The sequence below is a fragment of the Maylandia zebra genome, linkage group LG5 (assembly GCF_041146795.1).
Source record: "Maylandia zebra isolate NMK-2024a linkage group LG5, Mzebra_GT3a, whole genome shotgun sequence".
Taxonomy (NCBI): Eukaryota; Metazoa; Chordata; class Actinopteri; order Cichliformes; family Cichlidae; genus Maylandia; species Maylandia zebra.
In genome coordinates, this window is record NC_135171.1 from 24,794,371 (window position 1) to 24,809,924 (window position 15,554).

Here is a 15,554-nt window from a genome sequence, read left to right on the forward strand (position 1 = left end):
GTGTGATCCTATCATGTCAGTATATCAGTAGCTTAAATTCAGCTTCACTTTGGTTGTTTAGAATTTATAAAAATCTTTTTTATCGCTGTGTACGTGCACTCTGTCTGATTCCATGTCCCAAACTTGACTGATTATAGCTCAAGCCTAGAATCTGGACATAGAAATAATGTCTTTGTTTTAAATGTGTTTTTTTTAAAAATCCAGGAGAAGGAAGGAGAGACACAAGCAATATGATAATGACTTTTTCTACATATGTCTTTGACACACACTCACAGACACACACACTACAATCCTGGGTACTTTATAACTAATGAGTTGCACTGAGGCAAAAAGAAGCAGAGGTCCTTGATATTTCCATTGTGTGACAAGTTATTATGCAGAGCAGTGACAGAGGAAAACCACATTAAATGACTGTATGCTTGCACAGTATCCAGAGCAGAATAGCCCTTGGAAGTCTATGGCTCTGAGCCTTAGTTTAAATGATGACAAACTGACATGCTGCCTGTCTATCACTATACATTGTTAATTAATTTAAGAGAGTCTTGTGTGTCTTTGCACAATGGATCGGAACAACCTGGTCTACACTGTTTTACCTGAATATAATTTGAATTACACAGAGCCAGTGTGCAGTGACAGTCATCTATAAACAAGAACGTGGGAACCAATTCCTTTTGTAACGGCAGCTATTTGTGACTTCAACCACACAAGTAAAACCATGGTTTCATGTCCACTGATCTATTTGTGATCTACAGATTTTAGAGCATCTTCAGTAACTAGATGTGTTGCTTAAGTGATATGACTATGAGGGTGGTATTCCTGTCTTCTGCTTGGCTCTAGTAGTCTATCTCTGTGTTTTATTGACTCACTAAAAAGTGGCTTAGCAAATATAGTATGACACAAAGCTGTAGTAAGTTATGTAGTTGTATATGACTTGTAGCCTCCAACCACAACCTCCCTCAGTCCTGTAGTCGGATCATTACACTCCCACACCACTCTGAACAGGCACCTTATAAACTGGCAGGGTTTACTCCTTCAGTCTTCCCACCCAGAAGCACTGCCAGATCGAATAAAATAAGGAAAACTGCAGAAATGGATAAATCATTTGTCTTCGAGCCTTGTAAACACAAAAACGGCTTCATTTTTGATAAAAGCATTCTATGTTTTTGCTGCAAACAAGCTGGAGAGGCTGATTAACTTAGACTATGTTGTGTTTTAGCCTAAATTTGGTTTTATCACTGAAGAATCCTGAAGTCCTTGAAGTCTGAATAGAAACAAATGCCATCTGAATATAAGCAGCGTCATAATGCTCGTGCCTCTTTGCATCTGTGTCCATGAGTGTGTAGTATTTCAATTAACTTGTGATGATAAATGGTAACTTCCTCTGTCAGCCTAATCTCTATTAACCCCAATGCTTGTTACTTCCACCTTTCACCAGTTCAGCTAATTAATCCACTAGAAACAGGCCCTTTCTCAGTTTCTTTTCATCCTCTTTCTCATTCTTCCCTTTCACTGCTAATGCCTTCTCGTATGCCTCTTGTCATCTTTGGCTTCCACTTACACTCTCTGCTGTACAGCCTGAGAGTTAAAAAGGGGCTACACAATGTTACTACAGTCAGCTGCTGCACATGTCTTTGAGTTACAACATTTTATAATATTAAGAAAAATCTAAATGCCACAAAAGGAGAGATATTACTTTTTCTGTCATAGGGTCATAATGACCCCTTTGGCTTATTTGCCAACTGAGTCATCATAACCCCAAGAAAATGGAGGAGTTAAGCTAGAACCAGCAGTATACTTCATTGCAGGCTTAGTCATGGATCAGTAGAAAAAATATATTAATATCAACAGTAAATTACAAAAGACCAAAGAGCAGTATATATATACAACGTAATCAGTTTATCTACTTTATGCCTGCAGTATGTTTTTTAAAGTTTGCATTAGAAATACAAAAATAGAAATCAAACTCAGGGAAGACTCGTTTCAGGTAGAGGCAAAGTCTTTTCACTGCAGCGTTTCACCTTCATTGCCTTGCCATCCTGAAATGTATCTGTAGCCTCAAGGATGCACAGTATCCTGCGGGACCAACATCACCCTGCGCGCCACCTTTTCCATCTGCTGCCCTCAGGGAGAAGGTACAGGTCTATACAGGCCAGAACATCCAGACTGGCCAACAGCCTGTATCCACAGGCTGTGAGGCTCCTGAACTCTCTGCCCCCCTCTCACGGACAATAACCATATCCAACTTCTTAATAGCAATGAACTGGTCTGCATTGGTGCATCATATCTTTATTCTCTTCCCCCTCCTGCCCCCCCCCCCCCCCCCCTCTTTCTTAAATAGATAACTATCATATCTGATATCATATCTCACAGTACAATAATATTGAATGGGTTGCATTGTTGTATTTTGTCATGTTTCTCAGGTCTTTGTCTGAATTTCTACGAACATTATTGCTAAGGATTGTCTTATTGCATTGGAGTCACACTGGGTTAAATATGTACACTTGGGTTTTAAGGGGTATTTATTATTTTCTTCTTTTTTTGGGGTTGTATGGAAGCCCCAAACGCAATTTCATTGTTCTTGACAATGACAATAAATAAATAAATACTAAATACTAAATACTAATCAGGCAGTTCACTTAGCTGTGGCACGTAGAGGACAGACTGCTTAGCCATGCAAATTGCTTTCTACAGACAGCTGGCACATTAACTAAAACAGACGCTATCTGAGCTCCAGCAAACTTAGATTGTGGGGAAAACTTTTAGGATAGCAAAATAAGTAAGCACAACACCCAAGGGTGTATTTTCAGTCCTGTCCAGTGCTCAGCGGTATAGAAGCAACCCGGGTTCCTCCCATTGGAAGTACTCTGAAGCCAGTATGGCTTAAATAAGGGCATTGCACTAAAATTATTATGAATATCACGTCGCTAAAGAAGGCAGAATCCTAGAATCAAGAGTACTGCAGCTGTTGCTTTTCTTTATGGCACACCAGTCTTTAACGGCACAGTATGAAAGTCATTTCTTCCCTGTCTCTGCTAAATGTTTTATTCAAATTACCCTGGAGAAGCAGGGAGCAGAACTCCCACCAAGGTTCTAAAGGAATGGCTGCCCTTTCAGGGGTTGAAAGTTCTGAAAGGACATATTCTAACTTGTGTTTTTCTCTGGTTTTGCTTTTTAATGTGAAGATTTAAATTCTTTAGCTGCAAAAAACTTGAGATTCAACTCACCAAAGTAACTTACAGAAACATAAAAACACGTGGGACGACAAGATTCACTGACCAGTAATATGAGACAAAGCGTTATGTTGAGCCTTTTGCTTACAGAGGAATCGTCAAAGCACCTCAGGGTTGTGCAGTGCACAACAAACACTTTTTTAATAACATTTTTCAGTTACCTCATTTTGATTTCACATTTTGTGCAAACCTTGCTTGCCCTGAAAACTTGTTTACAAGACATTCAGCCTTTGAAGCTGTTTATATTTAACTGTCTCAATAAGCAGTAATTTGAAGACCCCTCTGGTGGGTCTGCTGACATGGGAATGGTTTACATTTCTACAGGTTTCAGTGTTATACCTAGAAAACACAAAGGGGAAATTGACTAGAAAATGAACAGGCCAGTTAAAGGGCTGGAAAACTGCCAATACCCCTGTAGGATTGGTACCTCTTTTGTGCAGCAGTGCATTAAATTACCCAGGCTTTAATCACCATATTTTCTTTTAGTACCAGTATCAGTGGTCCTGGTGTATATTAGTATCTTTTACTTAACAGTATATTGTTTGACTGAGCAGCAAAACCATTTTTGCTTGATTGCTTGTTTTTAAATGCTTCTGGACAACAAAAAGTGAAATAAGATGCAAAGCTGGCAGTGCAAATTAATGAATGGTGTCCATTTACATTTGGTTAATGTTTTTGTGTAGCTGCACACAAATGCAGTTGTGTGAAGTTCCAGGTGCAATGAGTCAGCTCAGTGTTGACCAAGCTGTGCGGCTGTTTTGATACTCATTTTGAAGTGAAACGTGATTATGGGATTTTAAACACCCATTTAAACCACTTTTTGTCATAAAAACAAACTCTGCTATTTTAGTGGGTTTAGTTAGCATGCAGAGGTGTGAATACTGACTAATTCAAAGTTGAGTTTAAGTCAAGACAGTTTGTCTTATTTTCTTTTTTTGTGACATTATATTTTCATTGGAAAAGCTTAAACAAACTAGTCAACCTCTCCTTACTTGATCAGGTCCCGAAAAGCCATACATCGCACTGGTTCGTTTCTGTAGCATAGAATTAGATGACATCAGGACCTCTGCCCTGCCATCACTTTACCTGGCATCTATGTATGTGCTCAAAAGCCAGAAGGTCAGTCTGGTGGAGTGTGAAGAATGCAAAAATCAACTTATCTGTTGTGCAAACACAAACTGTTAAATATTTCAAATACTCCCTGTGAGAGGATCGCCTTCAGGACTGGATGATATTCCCTCCCTACCTGTTTCCCCACCTTTCCATCCATGATTTATACAATAAATATATCTTTATTTTGTAGTTTTCATCTACATCTACTGAAAGATTTACTGCACCTGCTATCTTTCTTGACAGTTCCTAGATAAAACTAATGATAGGGAATTTTATGCTTTAAAGGGGATCATCATTTGTCCTTGGAAGTATGAGTCCTATAAAACTCTACGCCTCTAACAAATTTCTCTGAAAGAAAGCCACCCCGCCTCCCCAATCAGTCCACGGGGGTAGGGTATGCTGCGTTTAAAGAGATGTCATCAGGCATCGCTAATAGCCGCTCCAGTTCCCCCTGCTGATAGCGTAATCATCTTCCTCCAGCCAATTTTTAGATTGCACCATATTGCACCACCATTATGTCACTCTATTCACATTTAGCAAAAATTACAAAATTTGTGCCGCAAAAGTACTTTTTTCCTCAACATTTCAGAAGCATAGCAACCAGAACATCCATAATTCTGCCGAGCAGCAGTTCGCACTCATTCATAAAGGAGAGAATTAAAATTTCTGTAATTGTTTTGTTTGTTTGGCTCCTAGCAAACACTCGCAAGACATAAAACAAAACGGCTTTATTTGGAGTCTTGTTTTGGGGGATGAATGCAATGAATATGAGTAGAATAATCATCTTTTATCCCTGTTTACCTGTCCACCAGCTCCAGAAGGAAGTATCGATTTAGCTGCCAAATGCTTAACTACTTTAATGAGCTAGTTAAGCTACTTAACAAGACTAATTCTGTTATGTCTGTCTTTTTTCTTGTTTTTCTTTTTTTGCTGGGCAGGCAGGTGGATTTGTCATGTTGTGCAAAGTTGCTGTGAGGAGTGAGATTGAGCATAACGCTAATAACGCTAATCAACACAAGTCAACACTTTGAAATAATGAGCAGATCTGCATGAAGTATAGCCTTGATGACACATCTTTAACTGGTTGAACACAACATTTTTTCTGGCACACATTATTGCCATATTTCCCCTCTAACAGGTGACGTAGTATTTGCTGCATCATTTACTAAATGTCCAGTGTGCTGGCTTTGATAACCTGGAACTTTTTGTTTGTCACTCTTCCTGTTCAGTGCCAGCAGGTGAATTGGCAATGTCCTCTTTCTCTGTGTGTGTGTGTCTCTCTGTCTCTCTCTAAATTTAAACTCCATGCTCCAAGCATTGTCACGACAATGTGGGTGGTGAAAAAAAACAACAAAAAAAACCACATGTACACACACATGAAGCTGCTCACCATAGCCCTCGACAAAACAGAACAATAAGTGAAGTGACGATGGCTTTTCAAACAGGAACATTGTGGCAGTGACACAGTGTGTGGGGAGCTTTTTGTAGGTGTATGCTGTATTAAATTATAAGTGTCGATATATATGTGAGAGTAAGGGGGTGTGGGTGCTTCACCCCACTTGGCGGTTGTTGTATAATCTACCATGACAATTTTCTGTCATTATTCTGTAGTTAGATTGATAGAACAGTTGAACATAGTCATTTCTCAGATGTCCATTTTGCAAATCTATGAGATTGTCCTCCCAGAGGAAAGAGGAGCTCATCATATATACTACATTCTTATAATATTTAAAAAAATAGACATAGCAGCTGGAATATAAAGTGCTAAGTTATCGGCTAATGCTAACGAGATTGGTTACTAAGCTCTATGAGTGCACAGACACCTGCTATTTAATGCTTAATGCTGCAGTTGAGGCATCCAGTTAAGTGATATGAATTTGCTGAGGTGATAAGTGATGGCCTAGTCATCATCAAAGGCTGAAAACAGCCTATGGTTTCCATTCCACTATCCTATAAACTTGACCACTTGCTTATCAGAGCAGTAATGACAATGAGGTTCCTCTATTTTAATACAAAACCTGTCTTTCCCCAAAATCTAGGTAAAAAGAGATGAAAATGACCTGTGCTTTATTTCATGGTGCCTGTAGGGCCCGACCTTCTTGCTCCAGTCAAAATATGTTGCAAATGTCTTATTTTTGATGCTCCAGCAGGGTTAGGCAGTTCATTTTCCCACAGGGCCACATGAGAAACTTACAAAGAGATACAACTAAGCAAAACTGAGTTCAGCTCAGCTTACAACAGTCCCTGTTGGTACCTTGCATTTCTCATGGCTGCTTAGCAATAAAAACCTGTTGTATTTTATCATCTGATGCTTTCAGTTTGAATTTGCAGGAGTAAGAAGTCTTTAGTTTACATTAGTAGTCACATACATTTTTGATGACCAGTAAGAATTACCACAGCAAGATTATAAAAACTAAATGCAGTCAAAGATAATTTAGCAATTTAGCAACTGAACAGAAATACATTTTCTCTTGAATGGTGCCGCAAACACTGCGAACTCTTTGTCTCTACACATATGAAGACATAGCCAATGCTCCTCCTACAGTGTCTGAAGGGAGAGTCAACTTGTCCATATCATAACCTTCAGAAACAACATTAAATATGAATCCTGTGCCAAGACTGAAACCCGTTCTTACTTAAGTAACAAGGAAATTCACCACAAAGAGCCTACAGCAGATATGAACCTGATATTAAAACGTCAGCCAGCCTTGAAATAGCCCTCATGACTTTTTTCTCTATTTGTATCTGAGCATATGTGTGCGCCTTTCACATCATGTGTGCTCACAGGTGTGTCGGCACAGCAGGTCAGAAACAGAGATCTGGATGAAGGGCATAAAAAGTGTCATTTGTGCCGAGCTGCCGCTGCATCATCTCTGATGATTTATGTGATCAGACAGGCACTCTGTCTCAACCCAACATTAAACCGGGAAGAATACTCACCTGAGCTTCACCACGCTGTGAAATGAATCAGTGGGTGTCTGCCTAATCCCTAAATTTAAGCCTTCACTCAGTAAATAAAGCATTGAACAGGAGTGGAAAACCCAATCTTTGAAACTGAGAAAACATTCTCATAATCTTAAGTAAGGTGTGGATGGTGTATATCCTGGCCGGGCACATGGAGGAGAAAAGGGGAAAAATGGAAGACAGGCAGATTTTAAGTTCAATTTAAGTATAAACCGTGAATTTTTAGCTTCCTCTTGAGCTCTTAGCCTAAATGAACACGCTTGTCAAATCATTTTTTCCCCTGTGTTCTCATCCCAGCACATACCCAGAACACAGTCACAGCAAGCTGTAACAGGAAGTAATCTTACAATTAAATGGAGAAATCTGACTAGCTGGAGCAGAAATTAAACAGAAATGTCAAATTAAGAAGAAACAGATCTCAGCCAGTGTAAGTGTTAGGCAGAAATTGAGCCCTGAAAGGCAGAAATGTCAACACCCAGGGAAGTAAATGTTAAATTTTTCACATGAATTTGAAAACCTTCCCCACAGAGGTGATGAAGTGCTAAAGGTTGTGGCACCTGCATTTAACCTGCTGTGTGTGTTCGTTGTTCTAAAACTCCACCTGCTAGAGTCAAAATGATTTGTTTATTCACTGATTTATCAAACTTACAGAAGAAACTAAAATGCTGAAGATAACATAGATGCACTAACATCACACTTTGTTACTTTGTGCTTGTACCGGGTTGGACATCCTTTTTTCTTTCAGAACTGCCTTAATGCTCCATGGCACAGATTCAACAAGGTGCTGGAAAAGTTTCTCAGAGATTTTGGTCCATGGTGTGATGAGAGAATCACACAGTTGCTGCAGATCTGTCGGCTGTACATCTATGATTGGAGTTTCCTGTTCCAACACATCCCAAAGATGGTGGAGTGTGGAGGTCGTTTGAGTACAGTGAATTCAATGTCATGTTCAAGAAACCAGTTTGAGATTATTTGAACCTTGACATGGTCCATTATCCTGCTGGAAGCATTCATCAGAAGATAGCTACACTGTTGTCAGGAATTATACTCAGATTGCGGTGTTAAAACAACGGTAAAAGGGGCCAAAATGTGTGAAGAAAACATCTCCATGTTACATCAACTTGAGTTGTACACACCAAATCCTGACCCTGCCATCTGATTGTTGCAGTAGAGACTGATACTCATAATATCAGGTGGCATTTTTCCAATTTTCTACTGTCCAATCCTAGCCTCAGTTTCTTGTTCTTAGCTTACAAGAGTGGCAACCAGTATGGTCTTCTGCTGCTCTAGCCCATCTGCTTCAAGGTTTCAGGGGTTTTTGCATTTAGAAATGCTCTTCTACATACATCGGTTGTATTAAGTGTCATTGGTAGTTACTGTAATGTTCTGTTCTGAAATACTGGGATCAGCCCATCTGTTAACAATAAACATACAATGTTTGGAGTCTCTTAGATCACTTTTTCCCCCATTCTGATGCTCTGTTTGAACTTCAGCAAGTTGTCTGGAGAATGTCACCATGACATAATGGAGTTGCTGCCATGTGATTTGCTGATTACACTGGTGTATCTAATGGAGTAGTCAGTGAGTGCATCTGTACCTGCTAAATATCAAGGCATTGTCCTTGTGACAAGGTTCACATGCTAATCTTAGCATTTAGCTCAAAATAGCACTGCAGACTCACAAAGGCTCCTCTTAAATTGGTAATTAGACTCTTCGTGACCACAGAACAATGTGCTGATGTTTAGCAAGTTGTTACATTCACTTAAAAGAACACAAAGAGTATACAGGAGGTTAATGTTTACTATGTTGCTTCCTGGTCCTAAACCTTTAGATTCTACCCTACTTTCCTACTTCCCTAATACTGGCTCCTGATCATCCTGCTTTTCATGTCATTGGCTAAAGTCTGAGACCTGAAGCCAATGGATAATCTCCAGGGCCTATATAAGTTGACCAAAGCTATACACTTCAGGGTTGATGTTGTTGTTGTTGTTGGCGGCGGTGGCTGCTTTCTTGTTTTCTTAGGTTTCTTTATGGCGTCTAAGATCTGATAGAATTAGCCTTTGTGTCTCTCTATTACAGTGGCCAGGGGATGTTTTTAGGGGAGAGCTGTAATTTTCTGTGTTATTCACTGTTTTGTCCTGGGCCCTATTTCAGGAAGCCGGTTTAGTGCAAAGTCTGAGTAAGTATACCCTGAGTTAACGAAAACTCTGGTTTTTCGGTTTCACAAAGCGAGTTCAGCTGAAGCCTGAGTGAGTCACTATGACGACACACTCCGTGAAGCTAACCTGCCCCCTAGCAGGTTTACTACAACTAACCCTGACTGTCCCCGCCTCTTTGTCGGAAACCTGACAGTAGGAAGTGTCAGACATGGCGTGTCCCTTCCTTGAAGAGCCAGTAGATCTTGAAGCCCAAATACTCCGCAGAGCTCTCCGCCGGGAGAGAGTGATCAGAGCGCGTTTGGACATTTTATCATTACCTGATGATTTCCTGTGCGAACGTTACCGTTTCTCAGCACAATCAATAAGTTATTTGGATAACATCCTCAGGCCATATATTGCGCATGTGACACATCGCGGACATGCGCTCAGTCCATTACATATTCTTTGTACCGCACTCCGTTTCTTTGCAAACGGGAGCTTTCTGTACAATATTGGTGACGCTGAGCACGTTTCCAAGGCTACCGTCTGTCGGGCAGTCAGGAATGTTACAGTTGCACTGAAACGTCTCCTGTACCCGTTTGTGGTGTTCCCCGGTCATAGACCCACAAGATTTATCAAAGAGGGATTCCACAAAATTGCAGGTATCAGGATGACCAAAACTTAATTTATGATGTGGTGATACTTGAACTACTACATAAATTTTACATTTATTTTCACGGTTCCCAGGCGTGATTGGCTGTACAGATGGCACTCACATTCCAATCATTGCTCCTTCAGTAAATGAAGGAGACTATGTGAACAGGAAGTCTTTCCACAGCATTAATGTACAGGTACATAGTTCCCTGTAGCATTTCAAACTAACAAATTATTTCATTATAGTAATGGATGCTAATTTGTGTTCTCTGCACTGTGAAGATCATATGTGATGCTGCCAACATTATCACAAATGTGGAAGCCAAGCGGCCAGGCTCTGTCCATGACTCACAAATATTCCGTGAATGTACACTGAGCACAAAATTTGGACATGGTGAGTTGAAAATACTTTAAAATATATAAAGACCAATTGCTACAGGGACATTTGAACTGAAGTGTATCCTTCTGTCTTAGGAGAGTTCACTGGCTACTTGCTTGGTGATAGGGGGTATCCATGTTTACCCTATTTGCTTACCCCTTACCCTGACCCGGGCCCACAGCAGCGATATAATCTGGCTAATTGCAGGACAAGAGCCAGAATCGAAATGACTATCGGAATGCTTAAGGCCCGGTTCCAGTGCCTGCAAAGACTCAGGGTCACCCCAGAAAGGGCATGTGACATTATTGTGGCATGTGTGATTCTTCACAACATTGCCACAATTAGAGGAGAACACTGTCCTTCTGAACCAAACATCAGCAGTGATCCAAACCATGAACATCCTGACCCTCCCACGGACATACAAGATGGAAGCGCAGTCAGAGACACCATATGTCACAATCATTTCTTTTGACCCATCACCTCAACATGTTGAAAGACGAATAAACAGATTTTCTGTTCAACTGGCTTTATTGGTCGCCTGTATTTCCTGTACACAAAGTATTAAAAGATGTAAACCTCATAAAGTGTCTCTGTTGCTTCCTCCTCTGTAACAGCTGTCAATGTTTCTTCATTATTTTCCTGCAGTAAAGAAATAAACAACATTGCTGTTCTACTGTAAACTCATATAATCTGTGGAGTATTACTCACAACTGCATGTTGGTCTGGCTCAACAGGAGGCTGCACCAGATGCAGTACACCATCACCATCAACTGATAGAATATGAGGTTTATGCAGGTCACTTATAACTTACAAGGGACCAAATGGCAATTAACAAACATATAGCACTCAGCTTACACTTCATTGTCATTATGCTCTCAAAGACAACCAAGACTGAGGGAAGGCAAAATCAGTAGGAAAATAACTTCACTACAAACAAATTCATTATGGTGAAGAGTTTATCAAATGAATGAGCAGCACTGCAAAGGTGACTGTGAAGAAAGGATGTATGCACATCATGTATTATTTTGAAGTTACCCCCTATGTAGGCACTTGTGTCTTGCGGGGTTATTGACTCAGAGGATGTCCCCGCAGAGATGCCTTCAGCCACAGGGCGCCCACTGTTTTGGCTGAGGGCCAACTGCTCAGCCTCTGTGAGTGGTGGTGGTGGAGGACCCCCACCTGTTTTTCGGGCCTCCGCTTTTTTTCTGTTGGCTATAACGGGTCACATTTGAGCATACAGAGTAAGCAAATATGTACTTGTAATGTGCTCAGATAATTTCAATAAGTGCTTACAGAAAGAAAATTAATGTAGCCTCTAACTGCAATTGATTTACATCGGACAAACAGACCAAGCACTATGGCTCATAATACAATTACACCTTACCTGTTTGGACTATATTTTTATATTTCATTTTTACTTGCTGCCAGGAACGTTTGGGGCCTGTTGGGTTGCACCTGCGCTCACATCACATCACAACATAAAATGTATAAAATAACAAATAAAATAACATATGATAAAATAACGTGTTAAATGGGTGGAAATCCCTAGATCAATGTTTATATTAACACTCACGCATTGACTCTGTCGGCTTTGTTTTGCCATGCATGCTCCCTTTCTTTTGCAGCTGAGGCTGTGTTACCTTTTTTTCTGCAAAATTTGCATGTTATCGGCATATGCTGCCATCAGAATTTCGGCCTCAAGCGCTGTAAAATACATTGACCGCGCCTTCTTTCCCTCCGTCTCCATGGTGACTCGCTTACTCTGTGCTCCGCTTATCAGGGCTTTATGTATCCTCGTGCGCGCGCTTCACTTGGGGTTAAAGCAACTCCGCGTTGATTGAACTAATTGTTATCAGCCTTTCTGAAACCGAATATTCCGAGTTGGACAGTTCGGGGTTACTCAACCCTGAGTATCGTTTTTCACTCTAAGTTTTCTAAACCGGCTTCCTGAAATAGGGCCCTGGGGCCCGTTCTTCGTACGTCGCTTACTACATCCAAGATCAAATGACACATCCAAGATCAAATCATCGCGCTAACCGTGAGCTCGCTAATCCGGTTCCCCGAACACACCTGCTGTTGACGATTACTACAGCTGGACGCAGGAATGTGACATCACTGGGTGTCGTAAAAGGGGCTACGCATCGATAGTAGAAACATTGATCGGCAACCCGCTGATTGGTCGGCGAAAATGTCGAAGGGGCGTGCTCGGTATTTTCCGGCAGCAGAGCAAGAACTCATGAGTGAGGGATTTCAGGAGTTTCAGAGTTTAATTAAAACGCAAGAGAACACTGCAAAGGCTGCAAAAGCAAGGAGAGAGGGCTGGCAGAAAGTTGCTGACAAATCAAACTCGTAGGTAATTTAATAATAATAATAATAATGGATTGGATTTATATAGCGCTTTCCAAGGCACCCAAAGCGCTTTACGATACCACTATTCATTCACTCCCACATTCACACACTGGTGGAGGCAGCTACGGTTGTAGCCAGGCTGCCATATCGCGCCATCGGCCCCTCTGGCCAACACCAGTAGGCGGTAGGGTAGATCTATCATATGACACTATATTGTCCAATATCATATGGCATTATATTATATTATAATATGTTATATTATATCCCCTTTCACATTAGAGCCACAACAGGACCCACAAGAACATGGGAACAAGTAAAAGTGGAATACAGGAGTATTCTACAGAATGGTAATATTTATCTCTTAGATTGCTTTGCGTCTCTTGGCAAGGTAATACTGGCCTGTAATACTCTGTTAGTTTGTTCATAACAGCAACCAAGAAAAGGGCAGAGGAAAAAAAGACAGGTGGTGGTCCTGCACCCCCTCGTCAACAAGTTGGTTAAGTAAATAATACCCTCACGGGAATATCGATATCTCTCAATGAGCACACTGTCGCGCTGAGCTAAAGGATCCTGTCTATCCCGCAATATACGCTGAATTCTGAGGACTCTCCTTATCAATCTTGCACCTTCCGCAATGGGTTGGTCGCGTATACGGACAGGACATGGCTGCGACAGGCTTCCCAAATCCACCTTCGCTTTTATAGCCGTGGTCTCTCATCTTGATTACACGAAGTAATTTACAATTACTACTCTGAAATATGAATTACATCTGTAATAATCACATACATGTAATAGAATGTTAATAGTTCATTTCCCTTTTTTAGGAAATGACCTGTATGTATCTGTGTGACATCAATAAAAGGATCAAGTGCTGCATTATCTTTAGTTACATTGATAATATTTATTTATGGTGAAACAGTGGAAAAATATCGCTGTTGCTTTCGTATAAATGAAGCGGACATACCTGCGTGGCCGCGATCTAATCCTGTTTACATAAAGTAAACCTGCTCCCGAGCAGGTTTACGCTTACGGCTCTGTTGCTATGACAGCAAGTCCCGGATGAGCTTCGGGGAACCGACTGATCCAGGATCACGCGAAATCGTCAACAATCGAATCCGGCTAACCTACTTAGCGAGGTACGAAGAACGGGCCCCTGTTCTTGGTTGATGAGGGGTTGAGGTGTCGGTTTGTAAGCTTTCTGTTGACTAAGTTACTAAGTTGATGGCGTTTTATTTAAGTCAGGACTGTTTTATTCTGTTGTGTTGGCATTGGCTCTCGCTGAAATTAACATATTTGCTAAAATCCTGGTAATCCAATGCTAGAACTATTTCAGGATGTTACACACATACTAAAAAACAAAAACAAAAATAACAGCACTCACTGATGAAGTGCTCCTTAATGGGTGAACACATTTTGGCTATATGCAACAGTGGGATTTAAAAAATTAAACAGAAATGATAATATATAGAAAGCCCAACCAAGAGGATTAATTGCATGACAGAAAACATTTGCAGATAAACCACCCCAGAAAGTTGAGTGCATCTTTTATCACATTTATTATGATGCTAATGTTAGCATGTGGTACAAACTTCATTTTGAATAATCTGGATGCATTAGTACCATCATAATGGTACCCAAGTTTTCAAGTTGTCTATTAAAAGACAGTCCACACACACACACAGTCCATGCACTGAATACAATTTCAACCCATCTGTCAGAACAACCTGGCAACCCACAACCCATTTCAAGGAGTGTGTGCAGATAATCCGTGCACAGACAGATCACTTAAATGCGGAATTAATTGCCTGCTGTCTTAGCTACTGTTTGACCATTTCAGCTCCTTTTCCTGCCAAGACACACACTGTTAAAAAAAACCATCCTAAAACAACGGTAATATTCCGGCAGCTGGGGCGCCAAAATACGACCGTGAAAGAACAGAAAATAACTGTCCCATAAAAATATGGTTATTTCCAGTAATGAAAATACAATTAGTTGCGCTAATTTGACATGGGATCTCGCCTTTTTCAAGTGCCGCTAAACATTAAATCAGGAACATGTTAATGTGATTAAACAATGAAACCATCTATAAATAGGAATAAAAAACATCTTAAAAAAACGGTAATATTCCGGCAGCTGGGGCGCCAAAAATACGACCGTAAAATAACAGAACTGTCCCATAAAAATACGGTTATTTTCAGTAATGAAAATAGAGTTTGTTGCGCTAATTTGACATGGGATTCTGCCTTTTCCAAGTGCTTTTAGACATCAAATTAGGAACATTTTTACGCGATCAAACAATGAAATTACCTATAAACAAGGTCACTGAATGTGGAAATATGAATCATAATACGTAAATGTACAGAAATATACAGTTAACAGTTGGTTTAAGTAATAATTGATTGCATGCCCTGGGACAGAGGCGAGGCTGCCATATTGCACCATCAGCCCCTTTGGCCATCACTAGTAGGCGGTAGGTGAAGAGTCTTGACCACGGACACAACAACGGAGAGTGTCCGAGCCGGGGCGCGAACCGGCAATCTTCTGATCACAAGGCGAACTGCCAACTCTTGAGCCACGAACGCCCTAACAAACAACGATAACAATACTTATAGGGATCATGTTATATACTTTTCCATAGCATTACATTTGAATTCAACAGTTCAATCTTTCAAATAACGGACAGATATTTGTGAAATCATGATACATTTGTGAATGTATTTTAACAAT

The 15,554-nt window shown here is 40.5% G+C and overlaps 1 protein-coding gene and 1 long non-coding RNA gene across 2 annotated transcripts in view; both read left to right on the forward strand.

The window, feature by feature from the left end:
* syn2b (synapsin IIb) overlaps positions 1 to 15,554 on the forward strand; it is a 91,922-nt gene that overhangs the window by 29,233 nt on the left and 47,135 nt on the right. The gene's annotated exons all lie outside the window — the stretch shown is intronic.
* LOC143418753 (uncharacterized) lies at positions 9,503 to 11,197 on the forward strand. The gene is made up of 3 exons (XR_013098769.1): positions 9,503 to 10,296; positions 10,382 to 10,493; positions 10,574 to 11,197. It is a non-coding gene; the product is annotated as an uncharacterized LOC143418753 (long non-coding RNA).